The sequence below is a fragment of the Triturus cristatus genome, chromosome 5_1 (genome assembly GCF_964204655.1).
Source record: "Triturus cristatus chromosome 5_1, aTriCri1.1, whole genome shotgun sequence".
Taxonomy (NCBI): Eukaryota; Metazoa; Chordata; class Amphibia; order Caudata; family Salamandridae; genus Triturus; species Triturus cristatus.
In genome coordinates this window covers 476144259-476167193 of record NC_140587.1, presented here as the reverse complement: position 1 = coordinate 476167193, position 22935 = coordinate 476144259, and positions in this window count along the sequence as shown.

The following is a 22935-nucleotide window of genomic DNA, read 5'->3' as shown; positions in this document are numbered from 1 at the left end:
TACACCCATGTATGTACGAGACGTACCCCCACCCATGTATGTACACCCGTGTACGTACACCCGTTTATGTACGAGACGTACCCCCACCCGTGTATATACACCCGTGAATGTACACCCGTGTATGTACACCCGTGTATGTACACCCATGTATGTACGAGACGTACCCCCACCCGTGAATGTACACTCGTGTATGTACACCCGTGTATGTACACCCGTGTATGTACGAGACGTACCCCCACCTGTGTATGTACACCCGTGTATGTACACCCGTGTATGTACGAGACGTACCCCCACCCGTGACCTGGCCATATGCAAATCAGTCTTGACCCTGTGACTTGGGAGGTCCGCTCCCGTGAAATGTATTCCACATTGACTAGTAGATCAATGAGTGAGAACAGCCTAAATAACCTAAGGCTTACAACCTCACCTTCAAAGGCTGCAGGGGGGACACAAGAAGCAAAACAGTGCATTGTAATTTACAGCAATGACACTGGTAATTCAGAAAACAGAGTCCAACTCTTCAGAATTATACCAAGAGGAGACCATAACTGACGTTACCTGCCTAGAGAAAATAATAAAGAGATTGAAGACGGAGAGGGCATCTTTTTCCACCCTATCTAAAAGAATGTCAGCTATTTCTCTCCTTTCAATTACAGGATATTAGCACTAAAAGAAGTAGTAGTGAATCTATTTGCTTGCTGCATTCTTCAAGATCTCCAAGCCTGGGCCAATGTAAAAAATCTAATACCAAAAACACAAACAGGCTTCATGTCAAGGATGGGGACCAATACTAATTTGTCTGTACTTAATGATCTGAGCTGAAAAGGCAATGCAGCAAAGAACTAGCCAATTTACATGTTTCACCGATCTAAAATCTGCCTTTGACAGAGTTTCATGTGGCCTCCTCTTGCCAAAATTCACAGAATGGGGCATCCCAGAAAAATTGTTAAATGGAATTATAGCACTGTATAGCGAGACCTGGGCGCAGGTCAAAGCTTGAAATGGTAGCAGATTTACATCAAAAATCCAAACAAATAATTGTTTGAAACAAGGGTGTGTTCTATGCCTATGTTTATTCAACCTATATCTGGCTGACTTGGACAGCTACCTGAACACAAGCAGAGAATTGTCTAGCAAAATTGGCAACAGAGAAAATTGTGTGGTTGCAATACTCTGACGACATCATCATTATGAGTCAAGAAACGTATATGGCTCCAAAGGACAGTCATTGTATTAGCAGGATGCATTGATCTGCAAGCCTTGGAAATTAATTTGAGTAAGACAAAAGTAGTCTGCCTTGTTGATTCCAAGTACAAGTCACACACTAGGTCCATTATGGGAAAGCGAGTTGAAGTGGTATCCTCATAGAAGTACCTGGGCACACACATGGAACAACATATGACCTTTAAGTTACATCTGACTTCCTGTGGGTGAAAGCACACTCATTAACATTTGCATTTAAATAGTTGCAAAGTTGCAAAAGAAACTCTGTTGCCCTTCTCACAAATATCTGTTAACAATCATGGCATCCCAACTGGTTCTCACATTAGCATATGGCCTGGAACTCGTGCATGGACAAGAAGTGGCCATGTTGAATTTATTGCAAACAAACCCCTATAAAGCCGTCTTCAGTCTGCCAAAATCAACCTCACACGTTTAACTGAAACTCAGCTTAAAAAAACAGGAACTGCAAAGAAAAAATGCTTTTGTGAACTTATGTTGGACATTCCGTGACTTAGTAAGTGGCTCCCTGAACAGCTTGTACTGGTCAGTAATCAAGGCACAGATGAGGAGAAAAGTAAAAGAGTCTTGAGGTGGCTACTTAGGATCAGCAATAGAAGATCTTGGTATTGAAGAAGCATGGGCACGTCCCATGGACAGAGAATCTTTCTTTCAAATAACTAACTACTCAGTAAAGTTCTTGGCTCTCCTGCAAGATAAGAAAATATTTGCAAAGACACAACATGCTTGGACAGTTGTGAATACATACCATAGCTTCAAGCCTCAAGCGCATTTGAAAACACATTTATTGCCAATTTTAAAACGCTTGTTTATGTTACACTCATTTAGACAATTTGACACAAAAGACTTAACACCAACATGGAAGAACTGTTTGTCACAACCAAATGTTGTCTACGGGGATATAAAATTGTACAATTACCCACATTCATTGCACTTGCCCAGCAGTCGTGGGACAACTCCGTATGGACACATGCAGGGAAGCAGAAAAGCAGTGAAGCAGTTGTCGGTTGGTTGAGCAGAGCCTCAATACCTCTATCTTATCAGGGAAACAAAATGTTGAGCCTTGCAAAAAATTGGCTTGGCAAAACCTAGGATTAAAATGACCACATACAGTGGTCCAAGAGAGAGGAGGTTATTTAAGCCAATAATGCACTCGCACAGTTAGTGACCAAGACATGGTCCTACATTGCTTCACGCCAAGTAATGGGGTTGGACCACCTGTGGGGGGGATCCTTGGCTCTACACCTACACTTGCTCTAGACATACACAGAGTAGGGATTGCATAATAGGAGTATGCCTGATTGCTACCTTGTATTATATGCCTGCATATATACACTGTCTTAGAACCATGGTGGAACGGAATCTGCTAATTACTCTTTTGCTGCTTGCAACCACTTTCATCTGCTTTTGTCTACTGATTATCACAGCACATGTATTTCATACAAAAATATCAGTTCAATAAATATATTGAGAATGTCCCATTGTGTATTCTCTGTATACTTCTCTGGGAACAAGTGTGCACGAATGAATGAGCGAAAAGGTTCAAAATCTGTCACCACGATCCCTGAGGGGTCAGGGTTGTCATTTTTCAGTGGTTGCCAGAAACCATTTTGCTTCCTGTTTAGGTTAGTGGGGCTTAAGGTGGCACTGTGAGCTAGCTGATCTTCAGGCCAACATATACTACGTAGGTGCATGGAATCAGTCTAAGGACCTTTCCCAGAGTTTATGTAGTCCCCAAACGTGCAGATCTATGGATTAGTATGAACTACAAGACACTCCATCATCTTCTCCAAGCCCCCCCTTCTGATGATCTGGACATGGACTTGACCATGGCCAAGTTTGAGACCCACCCTGCTAGACAAGGGAAAATAAAAGTTACTGAAAGCCTTGGAATTATGGAAAGTGTCAGTGATGAGAATGAGCCAGTGATTGCCAGTATGGAGGGCAGCTCAGAGGACATTGATACTGCCTATTCAACGTTCTCAAAGGGATGTGGTTCCACCGCTGCTAGCTTCCATATTTGTGAAACCCCTGTCGAGACCTGCATCCACCACTACCATAGTCAAAGTACGCCCTACCGAGAGGCAAATGACACACGGACCTACCTCCAGTTCTTCAGATATTGGCAGTGGAACACTAAAAATGTTCTCCTCCCCATTTTGGGACTTATTTAAGATAGCAATACCATTTTGTAGAGTGGTTTGGGTCCTCCCTATTTTGTACTTTTTCAACCTTAGGTTACATAAGATAACTTGGAACTCTGGGGCTGTAGGACTCCTTGCAATGCATTTTTATAACTAAACTGTGTAATTCCTTGCACAACAGATGTGATGATGTGCTGCACATCAACTTAGTGAATGTTGTATTTGTCTTACCTTATTCCAACTCCCCCTTCCCATCTATTCAATAAACCTTTAACCCTCTTCCCCCAGGTTGCGTGATCTATAGAGGTGTGACTTAATAATTTACACCATAAATGGATCACACACTTGGTTTGGCAGATTTTGTGATCACAACGGCAACTCCCTGTTACAGGATCTTCTCAACAATAGTCTACACCGGCCCTACTACACACACCCAGGCATAAAAGGGACATTAGCATCTTAGTGCAGAGTCTTACTTACAGCAATGTCTGTTCCAGGTAGCACTAGTGTAGACTATGGCCTAATTCATGAAGGTAAAGTAATTTATATTTTTGGTGTAAGTTTGCTCTTTCAGTGTAACTGAAATACCAGCCAGCAACTCTATGAGAAGTAACTAACTACTAGTAGTAACAGTAACTCATTTAAAAATAATAGGAATTACTTGCTACTCGCAGTGTTACAACTTATAAAGCTACATTACTGATGGGAAAGTTAATAGGAGTGAACTTACACAACAAAAGTGTAACTTACCTTACCTTTGTGAGCCAGGTCTTGTGCTGCCTATAAAATCCTGAGTCCTGACTCAAGGTTTTTCTAAAGATTGATTTGCATTTTTAAAAAAAATAAATTAAATAGTTTCTGGCTACCCAGATTGCTTTGCAGTACTGCTGCTAATTGCTCTTTGTATGAAGTTTTTGTCATGGGGTTCTCTCAGTCTTGGATTGCCAACTTACTCTGTGTTTTCTTTCAGTCTATAGGCCTCTGAAGGATAATCCTTATGGATAATCTTACAGATGAAGTTAACATTGTAAGCATCATTCGGTATGGGTGGGAGTGGGACTTCGCTTTGTGAACCTCGTACCTGTTAGTGCTAGCCCACTACTACCACTTGCATTAACAAGACCCTTTGGAAAATCCTGAAACAAAGTTTGGGAAGAATGAGAGAGGTAGAAGCCATTGCTTAATCTATTCAGGTAAGAATTAAGAAGTGAAATAGTTAAGAATTTATTGCTAAAGTTGTTCTCAAGAGGCACAGATAGATATGATTAAGATTTTTGTGTATGTTGTTGGCATAAAGTGGTCAATAGTTACAGTTGGTAGGAAAAGGGTATTAACTAACTAGTATACACTGATATGTGACTGGGTTCTGCAAAACATCATTAAGCAATAAGTCAAACATAACTAGTCTGTTCCAATTCTGGTAGCGGGGTAAACTAGACTGCTGGAAGAGATACGTAAAGTAACCTACTAAAGAAAAAATACATTGCAAGGGACTTCACGAAGGGAAAGTCTGTGAGGGAGTCAATGCACATTACAATATGTGACAGTCTCAGAGGATAGCTTCTTGTCTCTCTTCTAGCAATAAATAAACACATAGCTAGATTAATTAGGAATATAAACAAAAAAGACAGTTAGCGAGTGAAATATATAAAAAAAAGTAACCCACCTTCTCCACCCACAAAAGGCCCACCTCTCTCCCCAAGCAGAAACTGCCAAATGCACAGAGTCTGACCCTTTCCACAATTTCCCTTCCCAGTTCCCACCCTCTTCACCCACAACAGCACAGCCCCCCCACCAAAAGATGTTCAATAAAAAAAGGCCTTAAGGGCATCCATTTCGGACCTTAGATGGGCCATGTCCCAGACCAGCTCACGGAGGGCTGTGATGTCCTCCAGCCTCTGGCACCACAAAGGGTGATTCTCTCCTGCCAGGATTCTTGACCTCCAGCAGCAGCTATATCAAGAACGACAAATACAAATTGTATGGTGGCCATCTTGGAGTGGGCATTCATTTTACCTATACTCACACTCTTGGTCCCTGCTGGGTTTGCGCAAAATGACATAGTGGGCGATGACTATCTCCTTATGGTTGAATGCAAATTGCTTGCCTGAACTGCCATTTAAAGTGGGAAATCCACCCCTGGGACTGCCCTCCAGTCAACACGGTCCAGCCTCCGGTCTCTTAGCACTTGATAATCTGGCCATCAAGAGACTAATCTACCCAAAGGATCCCAAAGAGCATCGCTAGCAACTGCGATGCAAGCCCCCGTCTGCTCTCTTTGCTGAATTCCTCCGTCACGCCCCAGACCCCTACCCTGGTTGCTTGGAATACCCACGCCTCCTATGGTGGGGGCAGACATCAGCCCGGACGCCTGTTTACCTGCACCTCCTTTGTGCGGAAACAAGGCCTGTGATAACATGGAGCCTATTCCTTCAAACCCCTTCTCTCCCAACCTGGAACCCACAGGACATCATGCTTTCCGAATCAGATATCCACCGAACCTATCGAAAAATGCGGCAAAAAACTCTCAATGGTGGAAGGCTTGCAACTCTCTGCTCAATATCTCCAGTTCCCTGAAAACGCCACATGGCCTTAGATTGATTGTGGTGCCCGCCTCGGATTTCAGAGCTGATGCCACCATCTCCCTCTACAAAAGTGGAACCATCCTTATACAAGCCTCAGACCGCAATCTAGTGTTATTTGACAAACTTTTCCCCACCATCATGAATACAGTAGCTAACGCCATTTTCGCCCCCCTCAGAAAGGTGGGACCCCAGTGGTCCCCCAGCCCTCTCAATCTCTATCTCCGACCTCTCCTGCTTCTCCACCTCTCCACCCCAGCCCTCGCAATATCTATCTCCTACCTCTCCACCCCCATCCTCGGAACGCACATCGTCGAAGGGCCCCCTTCTAACTACCCCTAAACTCAATAACACATCACCTGCCATACATGCAATGTGTGAACAGAGACAGCACAGTCATCACGCAATCTGCCTGTTCCCTCCCCGTATTATTAGCAAGCCCTAACTCCACTAACGACATTGCATACAGCACCGCCCCGATTCTCCCCAAGACACCTTCCTCCAGTCCAACACATAACCTCATCAGGCTCCAACCGGCCTCCAAGGTTCACTATATGTCAGTCCCCTCCTCCCCATTCTTACCCATACCTCCATGCTTGCAACTCCATTGCCATGAACCCCTTCCATCGGGGCACAGTCAGTCCCCATCCGCCCTATCTTCCCCCGACATCACTAGCTCCTCCCCTATCCTACCCATCCTTCCGAGTGTGCAGCTCCATCTTCTACATTTTCTGCCCTTAGGGCACATTCAGTCACCACCCGTCCTACTTTCCCCGGACCTCCCTTGCTCTCACCAGCTCCATGGTCCCTGGGACCTACCCTCCCAATCCCATCCTCACACCTCACTGGAAGGCCATCTGAGCAAGATAGCACTCTGCTTACAACAACTTAAGACAGAGGTTCGCAGTCTACTACATATCATGGAGGCTTTGTTATCTAACTTCAGACTAGGGTGCTACATCAAGGAAAATCACCATCTTCGCTCGCTCCCAGATTGCATGTGTACCAGGCCCCCCTCCGCCCACTATACTCGGCGATCACCTTCTCACGTCACCCACACACCTCATAGGTGGGCCACCATTCCGCTCCCTAATGACCCTGCTCGCCCATCCAGATGTAGGGCCTCCCTGTTTGATACTGATACTCATTCTCTCCTACATTCCTATGCTCCAGCACATCCCCCCACCATAGCAAACATGCAACAAATTGAATCCATCCCCAATGACCCCTTCAGGGAACCTACGTCAAACACCAGAACCCTAAATGTGAACAACCTCATGAGAGTCACCACCACTCCGCAGGCACTAACTAACACATAAGTCTCAAAGCTGTGCTTCTAAATTGTAGATCGGCGGCTAAGCACACTGCAAATATTACCGACCTCACCCTGGCGCAGGATCTTGACCTTGTAATGCTGTAATTAAATCAAACAGGCGCCATGAGGGGTAGGCTCCCTCCGAATTGGGATATAAAGCCGGGTGGGCACCTGCTCCATTATACAGGCACATATTAGTGGGGTGGGCTCCCGCTGGATCCTGAAGCACGGGGGAATCCCTACAACGGGGATTCCCTCTATCACCGACGGCAGTTGAGCGCTGCGGAGCTCCAGCGCTCCTCGGGCTCAAAATAAATCATTATAGCGCTCCCAGGGCGCTAGAAGCAAGGAAAAAGAGATAAAGCGCCCCCCAGGCGCTTGGACAGCAACCAAAAGGTCCTAGAGACCTCAAGGGGGCAAGGTAGGGCCCAGGGGCCAGCACACAGGGCCCTCCAGCAAGGAGGCAGCCCCCATGGCAGTCCCTCCTGGGCCCCTACCAGCAATAAGCCCCCTCCTGTTAGGATCCAAAGCAGAACATTTTGTAAGGGGACACAGACCCTTTTTATACACATAATACCTTTGTCTCAAGGTGCAGGGGAGGGGCGAACCAGATGCAACTGGTTCTTGAGCACTTTGTTTTGCTCAGCCCCTCTCCCTATTCACAGGACAGGCCAGGGTCATCAGTCGCACCACAGGGGGTGGAGCCAGCATTGTGTGGGGGAAAACCCAGCCCTATTCAGGTCCCAGGTGTACTCCTCCCACTCATCAACATGCAGCTCCCTCCACCCACCACTGGGGCAGACCCATCCTGACTCCTGGGGCCAGGCACACCAGCCAATCACACGCCAGGCAGTCACTGCACATTTATGCCAGTGTCTAGAAGTGGCACTTCTACACTTGCTACAGTAACACCACACACATCTTCGCGCAGCATTTCATCACACGAGTCCGCACATACCAAACTCGCACCTGCACTCCCCACGCATCAGGAACTACCAGGGACACATACATTCCCCCATGCATTCTTATGGGAGGGCAGGTCAGTCTCACTAAACCATACACAGAGCGCACGCGCTTTCCAGTGGGACACAGTGTGAAAGCGCCTAGAGGCCTAAAACCACTAGTACAACACAGAAAAAGGCTAGGATAATGCAAAAAGTTCTAGGGGTGAACTTGCCACAAGGGCCAAGTCCAACATAACCCCCTTCCAGCCAAAACGCAGGGCAGACCAATCACCACCGTGATGGTCTTCCCTGCTTGGGCGATAGAACACGGACGGAAGCCCGCACTGCAGGGACACCCTCCGGTTCTACGCCATTCTGAATCAGCATGGTTCCATAAAAAAACAACCAGAAAAAAAACTCAGGCCCAACTAGGCTACCCCACTGGTACTACCTAGTTGTCCACGACCAGGACCAGGCCCTAGGCCACCCAGATACCACTGGTCCTTGCCAAACCCACAGTGGGGGGTAGTAACCCCTGGCGTACAAGCCATTCTCCACTCTCCCTCTCAATGTAGTTCCAAACTACCACTGATCCTTCAACCTAGGGTCCGCACCCTCAGGCTGACCAGAGGTCACGGGCAAGAATGCCCCAGCCTACCTCTACTTCTGGGGTTCCTCACCCTCCCAGGGAAGCATCCACCAGAACACAACTCTCCCACCAGTTCAGGACCTCTCTCCACCAACTGGTCTACCACCTGGGATCCACGGGGGTCAGAGGCGAGGACTCCCTCCCTCTGCACCCCCTTCCACTGTAGAGCAGGGTCTCTTCACCCAAGATGAGCCTCCCCTGCCCTCAGGACTACAGCTGCCCTTACGTCCAGATCCGGAAACACCGACTACTGGCTCCCCAACCGAGGGACGTACCCTTTGGTCAGATGCCTGGCGAACCAGGACTTAACGAGGGTGACACATAACTAATGGGTCGTGTGACAGTCTGCCTGGCGCTGATCTCACGACCTCCTGTCCATCTGACAGGGCGTGCAGACCCCCCAGGACAGAAGTGGCGACACCACGGTCACTCAGTGGCGACTCAGGCCTCCCGGCTGGTCCCTGGCCTGCTGGTTCCCACTGGGTAATCCCTCCCCCTCTCACCCCTCCCTCTGGACTTCCGCACCCGCCCAACTGGAGCGGTACTGCCAGACACCAGGACTACTGGAGCTCTGATTACAGACACTCCACGTCCTCTAGACATTGGGAGATCCTCCTCAAATGACCTATTGGTACAGCCTAGGCCCCCGACCTGAAGTTCCCTAAAGAAACCATCCAGGCCCTGAGACTGGGTTTCGGGCACCTGGAGACACGCAGTCCCACCCACTCCTTCTCCGCAGAGACAGGACGTGAGCCCCTACACCGAGACCTAGCTGGGCTACTCTGAACCTCTTCCACCACGCTGGGCTGGAAGACACCTCAGCCACTCCTTTTGGAATCACTCCCCAATGCAAGCTCCCTATCCCAGAGAACTCACACCCAATCAACCAGCAAGCTCCTTATTTCAGAGAACTCACACCAAAGTATTCAGCAAGCTCCTTATTTCAGAGAACTCACACCATTCATCCACACACACACCCCCCAGACTGGTAAGACAGTTTCTACCGCCGCTGATTTCTCAACCTGACCACCACGTGACACAGGTACCATTACTCCGGGAACTGGGAACTGGGAATGGGACGTTCACATTCATCCAGCGCATTACACATTCATCCCCAAACCCCTTCCAAGACTGGTAAGACAGTTTCTACCGCCCCTGATTTCTCAACCTGACCACCACGTGACACTGGTACCATTACCCCGGGAACTGGGAATGGGAATACATGCACTGGACACACATCTGCTGCCACCACTGGATCCCACCCTTACTGGTGAATCCAGAAACACATTTCCACAGAAATGACACTTAAAAACAAACTTAGAACAATAATTCCTTTCCATGTGACTATCTAAATGCAGAGTTTTGTAGTGCAGCCAGCTGTCGCTTTGGTACTGCGCAAACTCAAGTCCTAATCCCACCGCTGATCACCAATGTTAGAAATGGGATTTCTGGTTGGCTAGGGCTTGCGCCAAAGCCAGGCAGAAACCACCACTCTAGTCAGGGCTGGGGAGTTACACGCCAAAGATAACCCCTGCTCACCCCCTTGGTAGCTTGGCACGAGCAGTCAGGCTTATCCCGGAGGCAATGTGTAAAGCGTTTGCACGCGCACCCAGCAACAACACCCAAGGCCACCACAAAAGAAACTCCACACAAGGTTATATATTAAAATAGCCTTTGTATTATACCAAAACACATTAGATAATATTCACACAATTTACACTGTGCCAACTGGCACTGGGCAGAATTTTACAAGGGACTATTTACAAGGGACAGGGCCACACGGACCACTGTCAGAATCAGCACAAATCACCAATCATACATGTAGAACATATACTAACTGTAGCACAAATTATCACTGTAGAGCACAACCAGTAACTACTGGCGCAATAATGACCTCAGCGTCATCACACTAGCATCAGGTATAAATCTATCCTGCATCCATCACAGGGGCATAAACACATTATGCAATTTCTCATTAGTCACATTAGACCTAACCACCTAAGTATAACTATACTAGGGGCGTACATCGCACAGGGAAGTACAATCTCCCTAACATCAACCTAAACAGGTAAAACAACCTCCTAGGCAGAAATCCTATCTAGAGGTATAAAATACAGGGTGCGCAAAACATGCTATACACAGTACATTTCCTAACACCCAATCACATTAGCATGAATCACAATAACACCTCAATCGCATTAGGGTCCAGGTCGCACCAGAACCTAAACGTATCAGCTGCCCACTACTTGCTGGGCAGCTGGGGACAAGAACAGGGCCTAAACGCTGCAGCTGGCACTAAGTGCTGCGCAGCTGTGGAAGGCACCTAGGAGGCATGGGCTCTCAATGGCCCATGAGACAATATGCCAAAACGTTGGAGCCATCTGGCTTAGAAAATAACATGTCCCCATGGAGCACACGGGCTCCTGAAATAATTGTGCACCAATATAGCAAAGGAACTTGCCCCAAAGTACTGTGGAGCGCACTGGCGGCTTAAATAAAATATGCCCCCGTTGTTGGAGCCTTTCCTGGCTCTGAACCAATAATGCCCCCTTTGTTGGAGCCTCAGGGCTCTTGAACAATAATGCCCCCTTTGTTGGAGACTCAGGGCTCTTGAACAATAATGCCCCCTTCGTTGGAGCCATCTGGGGCTCTAAAGCACACCTGCCCAGCGTTGGAGCGGCCCACTGCCATCCGGGGCCGCTCTAAAGGCATCACGGGTACCGTGCCTTTACCCGGCACCACAACAAAGCAGAGAGGATGGCCTAAGGGCCCCACTCACCGGCTCTCTTCTTCGGGACTTCTCCGGACACAGCAGGCGGCAGGCGGGGCTCTCTCTTGCTCATGAGAGCCTCATGAGAGCCTCGCCGAGGATTCAGCTGCCCCCTTCTTCACCCGGGCCCCCTCCTGGGTGTTTCTCGTCGCAGGCTTCACCGGTGCCACGGGCGGGGCTCTCTCACCTCTGAGAGCCTCGCTGGCGACGGCCGCACTTCTCCTTTGCCCGGGCCCCCTCCTGGGACCCAGGACTTAGTTCCTCACAACTCGTGGAGGCGGGGTGGGCTCCCGTTCTCCACGCATGCGGCCATTCCGTCTGGCAGCATTTCCGCCTGGCGCCCCGCCCACGTCCCGGGCAAGGCTCGCCTGACAACCGGGTCGCGCCGGGCACGGCCCAGTGAGGGATTTGTTAGCGGCTCGGGCCGCAGCGGTGAAACGCGGGGTGGGCTCACGCTATTTAATCAAACAGGCGCCATGAGGGGTAGGCTCCCTCCGAATTGGGATATAAAGCAGGGTGGGCACCTGCTCCATTATACAGGCACATATTAGCGGGGTGGGCCCCCGCTGGATCCTGAAGCACGGGGGAATCCCTACAACGGGGATTCCCTCTATCACCGACGGCAGCTGAGCGCTGCGAGCTCCAGCGCTCCTCGGGCTCAAAATAAATCATTATAGCGCTCCCAGGGCGCTAGAAGCAAGGAAAAAGAGATAAAGCGCCCCCCAGGTGCTTGGACAGCAACCAAAAGGTCCTGGACCTCAGGGGGGCAAGGTAGGGCCCAGGGGCCAGCACACAGGGCCCTCCAGCAAGGAGGCAGCCCCCATGGCGGTCCCTCCTGGGCCCCTACCAGCAGCAAGCCCCTTCCTGTTAGGATCCAAAGCAGAACATTTTGTAAGGTGACACAGCCCCTTTTTATACACATAATACCTTTGTCTCAAGGTGCAGGGGAGGGGCGAACCAGATGCAACTGGTTCTTGAGCACTTTGTTTTGCTCAGCCCCTCTCCCTATTCACAGGACAGGCCAGGGTCATCAGTCGCACCACAGGGGGTGGAGCCAGCATTGTGTGGGGAAAGCCCAGCCCTATTCAGGTCCCAGGTGTACTCCTCCCACTCAACATGCAGCTCCCTCCACCCACCACTGGGACAGACCCATCCTGACTCCTGGGGCCAGGCACACCAGCCAATCACACGCCAGGCAGTCACTGCACATTTATGCGAGTGTCTAGAAGTGGCACTTCTACACTAGCTACAGTAACGCCGCACACATCTTGGCGCAGCATTTCATCACACGAGTCCGCACATACCAAACTCGCACCTGCACTCCCCACGCATCAGGAACTACCAGGGACACATACATTCCCCCATGCATTCTTATGGGAGGGCAGGTGGGTCTCACTAAACCATACACAGAGCGCACGCGCTTTCCACTGGGACACAGTGTGAAAGCGCCTAGAGGCCTAAAACCACTAGTACAAAACAGGAAAAAGGCTAGGATAATGCAAAAAGTTCTAGGGGTGAACTGGCCAGAAGGGCCAAGTCCAACAGTAAGAACATGTAAAGCCCAGCCTAAGAACACAAAACAGCTGCAAAGATGCCTACGGAACATCAACCCGCAAGATCTGACTCCTCTCTGCGAGAACATTGTGCCCCCCGAGCATGTCTGATGTTCACAACCTTACGGCCCACTATAACCACGCAATGCTGAGCGTACTAAACTCGGTTGCACCACTACAGATTAAAAGAATGTCCTCTATACACTCCAAACCTTGGTTTACAGATAGTCTTAATTCCAAAAGAAGAAACTTAAGGCTTGCTGAAAGGCAATGGCTGTCCTATCCCTCCCTTGAGCATTTCTACCACCTGAGATCCTTGAGAAGCATTTATAATAAACGCGTCAGATACTCGAAGGCCACCTTTTTCAGAACTCAACTAGACCAAGCAAAAAACCGTCCTAAAAAAACTGTTCGAACTTATCAAGTCCCAAGCCAATAGTCATCCGAACCCCGCATCTCTGGGTCAAGGGACACTGCCTAATTGTGAAGAATTTGCTGACTTCTTCACTGCTAAGTCTAGTAAGATCGAAACTGTATTACGATCTGCCCAGGACCACCTGTCGATCAGGCCACGGACCTCCTTCTGTTCACTGGGCGTGGATATCTCTGACCCTGTGCATCCCGACCCCCCTAAAAACAATGCATCCTGGAGTCTGTTCCAAATCCTGGATGAGTGCAATATATGCAACACACTGTCGACTCTGAAACCTTCCAATCATTACATTGACCCTTTGCCATCAAACTTCTTCCCAGAAGTGTGATCCTCCTTACTAACATTGTGGACTAAGTTCGTCAATGCATCACTTCAGCAAGGGGATATTGCGGACTGCCTAAAATTAGGGCAAGTTACCACAATCTTAAAAAAACCAACAGCCGATCTCACGGACCTGCATAACTTTTGCCCAATTTCCAACATCCCCACCCTGGAAAAGCTCCTGGAGAAATGTGTGCTGGCCCAACTCTGCAACCAAATCCACCAATTCCAACTCCTGGACCAATGCCAATCTGGTTTCCACCCGGGCCATAGCACAGAGTCAGCTCTAACGCATATTGTCGATGACGCGCTAAGAATGCTGGGCCACAATGAGTCGTGCCTACTGATCCTTCTCGACCTCTCATAAGCATTTGATACTGTCAAACACAATAACCTAATTGACCTCCTGGAACACAGGATGGGGTTGCCTGGGCCGGTGCTTAACTGGCTCTCTTTGTTCCTCCTGAATAGATCTCAAACCTTCAAGGTGAACCAATCCTTGTCCCATCCTGCACCGGTTACGTGGGGGGTTCCACAAGGTTCAGCATTCTCTTCCACACTCTTTAACTTGTTCATGGAGCCTCTAACAGAAATTCTGAAATCATCCAGCATTCACTATCACATGTATGCTGATAACACCCAACTTTATTTGAAAATCCTCTCCCTGAGGACGTTCAGTCCCTCAATTCAGTCCTGCTCTAAACACAAAGCTGGCTGACACGGAACCACCTGAAGCTAAATGCTCTAAAAACAGAATTCCTCCTAATCTTACCCCACAAGCAATCCCCGGTCATGGAACAATGGCTGAATCAGCTTACTGCTCTCAATTGTAGACCTCACCTTGTGGACTCTGCATCCTCGCTTGGTATTATATTAGACAACAGTCTGACTATGCAAAAGCACATCAGCTCCCTCACCAAAGGAGATAATTTCCAACTCAGCATCTTAAGGAAGCTCAAACCCTTTCTCCCTGCCCAAGACCTAAAGGTTGCAGTGCAAGCACTAGTGATTGCAAAGCTGGACTATGGTAGCATAACGCTGTCCGGCTTGCCCAGAGGGAAAACGGCTCCTCTTAGGGTGGCCCTCAATTCTGCTGCTAGGCTCATAACAGGAACTAAAAAATACAACCACATCACTCCGGACCTGCTGGCCCTGAAGTGGCTCCCATATGAAGCTCAGATACAGTTGAAAATTGCATGCATGGCACACAAAGCCATCCAGTTCAAGACCCCGCTGTAGCTGGCCCAGAAACCGGAGCTCTCTTGTGGTACAAAGGCCTCCAGAAGTGCTAGCACCCTTTTACTCAAACCACCAAAATTCAAGAAAAAAAAGACTTACAATCGAACCTTTTCAGGCATGGCGCCGAGGATTTGGAACTCTCGCCACCCCGAAGTCAGGGTGATCCCTTCCACTGTCCGCTTCAAAATGGAAGTTAAAGGACTCTTGATGAAGAAATATCTGCCTCAGTCCGCCTTCCCCACTTGACCTGAGGTCCATAGCTGCTGTTTGTAGTCCAGAGGCCTTGCTGGCGTGATTGCTGGACATTTTTTAAGAATGTTGTACTTTTCGCTTTGTTGACTCTGTATGTTTACCTATACCCTCCTTGCTGCATAATCTGTAAAGAGCTCTGATACCCTCAGTGGTCATGTTCGCGCTATATACAACTTTATAAATAAATAAATAAATAAATAAATAAATAAATAATAAAGCTCAATGAAAACACTTGTTTATACTATAGTGGCACAGTAGCAGAACATTGGGTCCCCTAGGGTCATTGGAGTTTTTGATGTGCCTAGGCACAGGACCACGTTTTCCCCACATTTGTATCACATAATGCAAATGCACTGACTGTAAGGATTTAAGCCGGAATACAAACATAATCAAACAGTAGTTTTCATTTAAAGGATTTCAGAGTGAAGCTGAATTGATACTTTGTGTGTTTTGAATTACCTCTCATTAATGAGGCATATGAGCTGCACAATGAATAGTATACTTGACTATTGTATATGTGCAACATTAATGCAGGCCTTCTGGCAGATGTGCTACTCTGCAGCATGTTTTTGGGGCAGTTGGAATGGTAGAATCATTTATTAACTTATTACAAGTAGACAGTGGACAGGTTATAAATGATACACTGCAGCACAGCGACTGGGGCAAATTTAATTTTGCACGTTTGTCACAGAGTATCTGTTGGACTTGGCCCTTTTTGCAGGGTCATCCCTGAACTTTTTGACTTCCTCCTGTATTGTTTCAGACCTGTTTTTGTTGGTTTTAGGAATCTGGGCACTTTACTACTGCTGATCAGTGCTAAACTGCATATGCTCTCTATGTAAAGTCTTATGGTAATTAGTTGTCCATAATTGATATGTTTGTCTTACCAGTAAAGTCCCTAGTAAAGTGCACTATGTGTGTCAGGGCTGGTAATGCAAATGCTACTAGTGGGCCTGCAGCACTAATTGTGCCACCCACACAAGTAGCCCTAAGAAGAGATCTCAGGCCTGCCACTTCGGTGCCTGCTCGCAGTTTGTTAACTGCCTTGTTGTCCTGGCAAGAGCACCCACTTGCCAGGCCTTACCTTGCCTTTTTATGCACATCAGACACCCCTACAGTAGGCCCAAGGTACCCCCCTGGGCAGGGTGCAGTGCATGTGAAAAGTAGAACATGTACTGAGGTGTGTATCATGTCCTGACAGTGAAATACTGCCAAATTTGTTTTTCACTGTTGCAAGGCCATCTTGCCCATAGGACAGAATGGGGATGCTGTGTCCCATGTTTCCAGCATATCTTCCCATAGGCATAGGATGGAGGGATGGAGTTTAGTGTGCCTGAACTCAGAATTTAATAACACATCTTTTTGTGAAGATGGTTTTTGAATTGTGTGTTTAGAAACCACGCTTTTAGAAGTGGCTGGTTTCTTGCCTTAAACCATCATGTGTGCCTCTGCCTGGTTGTGTATTGCCTGTCTGGGTGTGGATGTGAGAGGATCTGGGAAGTGTCCTGACCCCCAGGGAGGAGTAGGTGAGACAGCAACAGGCTGGCCTGCATTTTTATGTGGGGGGGAGGAGTAGCCCCCTGGATGTGAAGAGGGCTGTGTTGCTGCCACCGAAGGATGGCTCCACCTCCTGCTGAGCGTCTGGGCCCCAGACCCTGACTATCAAAAGAAGAGGGTGTGCACTGGCAGGAAGACACCCAGGTCTCGTTTGGACCGGGGTCAGAGCCCCTGAACACAAAGACTTCAAAGGCATTTAGGGGTATAATTGCGAGAGCTGAAACCCCTGAACTCAAGACTGAAATCCATATTGAAAAAGGATTGAAACTAGTTTGTGATCAAGAGGAACCTCTGCCAAAGTAGAACAGCTGAAGAGACTGAAGAGAATGACTGCCCTTGCTGTTTGTTCTGGGGCTGGCCTGCAGTTTGCTGATTTGACTGAGGAGAGGACAAGGGACTTTGCTGTGTGCTGCATCACCCTGCATAAGAGGACTTTGCTGGGTGCTGTGTCCTGAAGTAATTTGTCTCCAAGGGCCCGAGGAGAGCTGGTCCCCTGTTGTGAAAACTCAGGAGCATAAAAGTTTCCAAGTGTGTCTCATGGACACTGTGTGCATGTGCTCTTTGCACACCTGAGACTGCTGTGTGGTCCGTTGTCCTGTTTACAAGGTGCCCCGTGACTGCATTGCCCCCGCAGCATGAAACATCGTCCACGCTGCTGCATTGCTGTTTGTGGCCCAAGCCTTCATAGTAACTGAGGCTGTGAGGAAAGATCACCGCGGCCGGCCCGAGCTGCAACGTGCTAAAGGCTTAGTTGCAACTAAGAACCATGTCTCAGCGATGGTGGGTGTGTGGTGCTTTTGCACGCCTTAGACTGCCGTGTGGTCCATGGTACTGTTTACGAGGTGCCCCGTGATCGCATTGCCCCGCAGCGTGAAACATCGTTCACGCTGCTGTATTGCTGTTTGTGGCCCGAGCCGTCATCGTAACTGAGGCTGAGAGTAAGAATCACCACGGCCGGCCCGAGCTGCAACGTGCTAGAGGATTTCCGAAAGACTGCCGTGTGGTCCGTGGTACTGTTAACGAGGTGCCCTATGATCGCATTGCACCCGCAGCGTGAAACATCATCCACGCTGCTGTATTGCTGTTTGTGGCCCGAGCCGTCATCTTAACTGAGGCTGAGTAAGGATCACCACCACTGGCCGGAGCCGCAACTTGCTAAAGGATTTCTTGAAGCTAAGAAAGCTGCAAGGTGAAAGGTATTGTGATCGTTGTTTACCGAGAGGAATCTGCCCAAGATCGTAAACGAAGGAGAAGGCAGCGCCATAACCCGTCCGGCTACAGCGTCGCCTAACAACAGAGCTGCACCGTCATCGGGGTCGCCCAGCAGGACATCCGACGAGCGGGGAGAGAGAGAGAGCGAGGCAGCGCACCTCCCCAGGTAAGGCTTGGACTCCGGTCGGGAGCCACAAGCGTGTGTGGCCTAGGGCGGCCTGCAGGAGGAGTACAGGAGTGCTTCGAGCTCTCTCCTGCTGCACCGCGTTAGACGGGCTGAGTCCCCGAACGGCCCATACCTGCCCAGCAGTACCGGGCCGCCCCTGTAAGCTTATGACCGTTGTCTCTGATGTTGGGGCCTAGTGGGGGCCCGAGTAGACCGCGCAGATTGGCGTACTGCATTATTCTTATATTACCAACTGCCTGATTCTTGCATTATGAATCGCATTATTTCTTGCATTAGGAACTGCCTGATTCTTGCATTACTTGCTGGATTATTCTTGCATTACGAACTGCCTGATTCTTGTATTAAGGACTGTCTTAGTTCTACATTGCGAACTGCATTACGAACTGCATAGCATTGCATTAAAACTGCATTAGAGATAGTGAATTGCTCATTAATACCACAAGAACCTACAAGTGATTGCTGGCCTAATAACTGGCAAAGCAAAATATTACGAATACGCATATGTTGGATTTCTATCATTTGGTCTCATCATATTCCTTTTTATAAAGATTCCGCTAATTTTATGAAACCAGTGTGGTGTCCATTAGTGGTGTTATCACTGTGTTACTGGGAGTGTGGTTGCAAACACTTTACACATTGCCTTGGATATAAGCCTAGCTGCTCATGCAAAGATACCAGGGTGTGAACAAGGGTTATCTAAGAAAGTGTCCCTCCTTACCCTGACTAGAAGCAAGGGTCCGTATTTGGACTAAGGTACCTACCTCAGCCAACTAGAGACCCCCAGTTCTAACAGTATCTCACCCTCTAAACTTTCAATCAGGCACTTAGTACCACATGGCACCTCCACAAATTATTTTCAACAAATACCTTCACTTGACACTAGAAAAAGTTACTCTACAGGAAGGTAAGTTAGAGGGGTTACGCTATGTAGAGGTTTCGCTATGGGATGGTTAGGTGTCACTGATCATGTGATACACTTTTGCTTAGTCACATTGATTGATGAATGCCGACTTAACAGAAGTTAAAAATTGGAACAGGATTTACGGCCTGATTTAGATTTCAGCGGACAGGTTACTCCATCACAGCAGTGACCGATATCTTGTCTGCCAAAAGATAAATCCCACAATATCCTATGAGATTTACACTTCGGTAGATGGGATATCCGTCAGCATTGTGACAGAGTAACCCAGCCACCGAAACCTAAATCAGGCCCCAAATCTGTCATGGAAGTCATGAAATATAAGTTACTTTGTCAGAAAAACCGCACCTTGTTTTCGGTTTGTATGCATGCAAACATTGTAAAGCTGTGCTGTTAACTGAAATGGACACACATTCTACCGCCTACAACACCATGCTGAATTAAACAATGCTGCATTTTTAGGTGACAAAATGCTGTGGACAGGGAAGTGATAGGTGGGATATCTGCCTCGCTTAACAAATACAGTATTGCTAATAGGAAAGCAGGGTGACTTACCACTTGTCCATGACACAGCTGGGACAGCTCCCCCACTAAACGCCTGGGCCTCATCTGTCCCTGGATGGCTTCTGGCACTGGCTGCAGCACTGGTGGTCTGTGCACCTAGAAGAAAAACAGAATGCATTCAGTTTTGATACCAGATTAGCCACATAAGGAATCATTTTTCACAAAGTGCAACAGCAATACCTCACTACATTTGGGTTATCAGTATCTTCTTTTGAAAATATCACTTTGGGAGGCTTGTTGGTCAACAACATGTTAAAAAAACAGGTTGTCAATTCAACCAAACAAAAGGATGTGAATCCCAAAGAAGGGGTTGAAGGGAATTGTCTATGGAGGACATATGGTAATGGGATCCCATTCCTTTCCTGCTATGCTGCACTCTCATGGAAACTGCTAGCATACTGCATAACAGCATAAATAGACAACATAGGGGGTTCATGACCATGGCCACTCTTTTTCTCTGTCTCTGTACTTTTTGACTGCTTAATCAAGAAAGCCTTGTCAATCTACATGTTTGGTGAGTAGTGTACATGGACATGGGTCCTCTTCATGTTATCAAAAATCTGTTCTCTTAACAGTACTACACAAAACATATAACAGAGGGGCGAGGGAAAGCTTACAAAGAACAGAAGAAAGCTACAGACAGGAGAAAGTCAGCTGCAGAAACAGGTAATACAGAAAACACAGAGTAATGCGGGGATAGCAAACATTGGATAGGGAAGTTGAAAAAATATAGATAGTATAAAATACACAAGGCCATCATTTTATTAGTGGGGAGAGATAAAAGTAATAATAATAAAAGTGACTTACTGGGGTGAGCAGAATCAACTGTTGCCGCGCTGGTAGTCCACCCACACCACAGCACTACTAGTGGCAGCCACTTGGCCCTCAGATGCCCTCTTTCCCTTGGGTGCTTCTGGTAAAGGAATAAAGAAAATTAAAATAATTATTAGTGGTGCTCTCTACAAAAGCAATTTAGCAGGCACATTATTTTACTTTCTAAATCAGATAGCTTATATCTAGATTCCTAACCTAAAATTACATTTTGAACTACTCATGCATTGAAACAAATGATCTCTGCCAAGTCAGTCTGGGTCAGCAACGGCCAGCGGCTCATCAACCCCAGACCCGATGATCTTGATGACACACAGCTGCCGGATGTCACTCCACAAACTCCCGAAGATATTATATGAATGCACAAAAGAGCCATGAGTTGTGAAAGAGACTGCACACAAAGTAGAGACTTAATTGAAATGTTGAGCTGAGTTAATGATGAAAAATCATATGTGTAATGTTTAACACTGATATCTTAGTTAAGGGCGCGCACATTTCATGCACAAAGACCGCGTCCAGTGAAGGACACAGTTAGTGAAAGTATACTCTTTCAGACTGGCAGGGAAGGCGGGTGGCAACCCTCTGATAAAGAGGGATAGCCAACACTCATAGTAAGGCACATATCGCACGCACCCACACCAGTCACTAAACTGTAATAGTTACTACCATTGCTGAGCATAAAGGTTTGGAAGGACATCGCCACAGAGTTCGCCCCCAATAGTTACCAAGGTTATAGTTCGAGCTTCAGCTTTTGGTGCAGCAAGGCCAGCCCGGGACGCCCATATGCACCACATATCCAGTATTGTGCTACTCGTTCCAAGTTCCCCTGAAGGGTACAATAGCCAGACATGACACAAGTTAATATGAATACATGGAATGTATGCGGTATGCACACACCCACACGCAGATACTCAATATTTTCATACTTGCAGTGTCGTTCGACATGAGACGCACATGTCACATCCTGAATTGGAGTGACTGCGCAGGAGGTGGAGGGGCCAGGTGTTCGGTACCACCTACTCAGCGCATCTGCGAGGCACACTGATATGGATAAGAGCGGGAGTTCCATTTGTCCACGAAGGGGACATAATTGACGCTGGGGGTAGATATACCTTGTGAAAGGGTGGTTGAATGGCCAAACAATACTGATAGTACTGATGTCCTGAATATAGACGAGGCCTCCTTTTTCATGCGTTTGTCTGGGATAATGGCTCAATGGAATAGGGTCCCCTGGATGGTGGGAGGGGACTTCAATTCAGTGCTCAATGTAGATCTTGATAGGTGATTCCCACCCCTCAGCAGAACTCCTGCCACATCCAATGCACGAGCCCTCATAGATTGACTCTCGCATTAGGCTCAATTTGATGTGTGGCGTACCCTCAATCCCACCGTGCAAGTCTACTCACATTACTGTGCGGTACATGGGCTTCATGTGTGACTTGATAGATTGGTGGGATCACAGTCATTACTCCCCCTAGTTAAAAAGATGGAATACCTGGGCCGGACCCATTCCGATGGTAACCCTCTGTTGATGCAGCTCGGTGGGAAGCGGATCGTACCCCAGTCCCTACGTGGCAGCTCCAGACTGGGGTGGGCGGAATTTGCATAGTCGCACTACGCAAAGCTCCGCGAAACGGTAAAAAATCTCTGCGAACACAATTGCTTGTTCGCGATGCTTTTTTCCTGTTCACGAACGCTGTTTGTGTGCTCGGGGGGAAATATCTCGCGAACACGCATTTTGAGAACGCGAACAAGCAAAAAATTCCACGAAGCGACAGAATGCAGAATTTTGGGCAATTCCACATTCCCCGCGGAACGTGAAACGACCCAAATTCCGCAAATTCCGCGAGCAGAACAGAATTTACCACCCAGGCCTACTTCAGACTAATGCACTGGAAGACCCAGCATTTCGTTCGTCTATGGGAACGGCAACTCTTGCATATTTTGAACTGAATGAAGGTATGGCCAGCAGCACGCTAATAGAATGGAAGGCATTTAAAGTGTCGATCAGAGGGCTCTGCATGGGAGCCACATGAAATGTTCGCAGGCAGTTGTCCTCCTTCCTTGCAAAAATAGTCTGAATTGATGCAGTACGAGCAGGAGGGGGAGGGGGCAGGCAGAGACCCACGGCACCTGGAGACGCTGTGCACAGAGCTAGCGGATCAGCTAGAACGCCTCCAATGCCACAACTACACAGCACACACAGCCCATACACACTCCA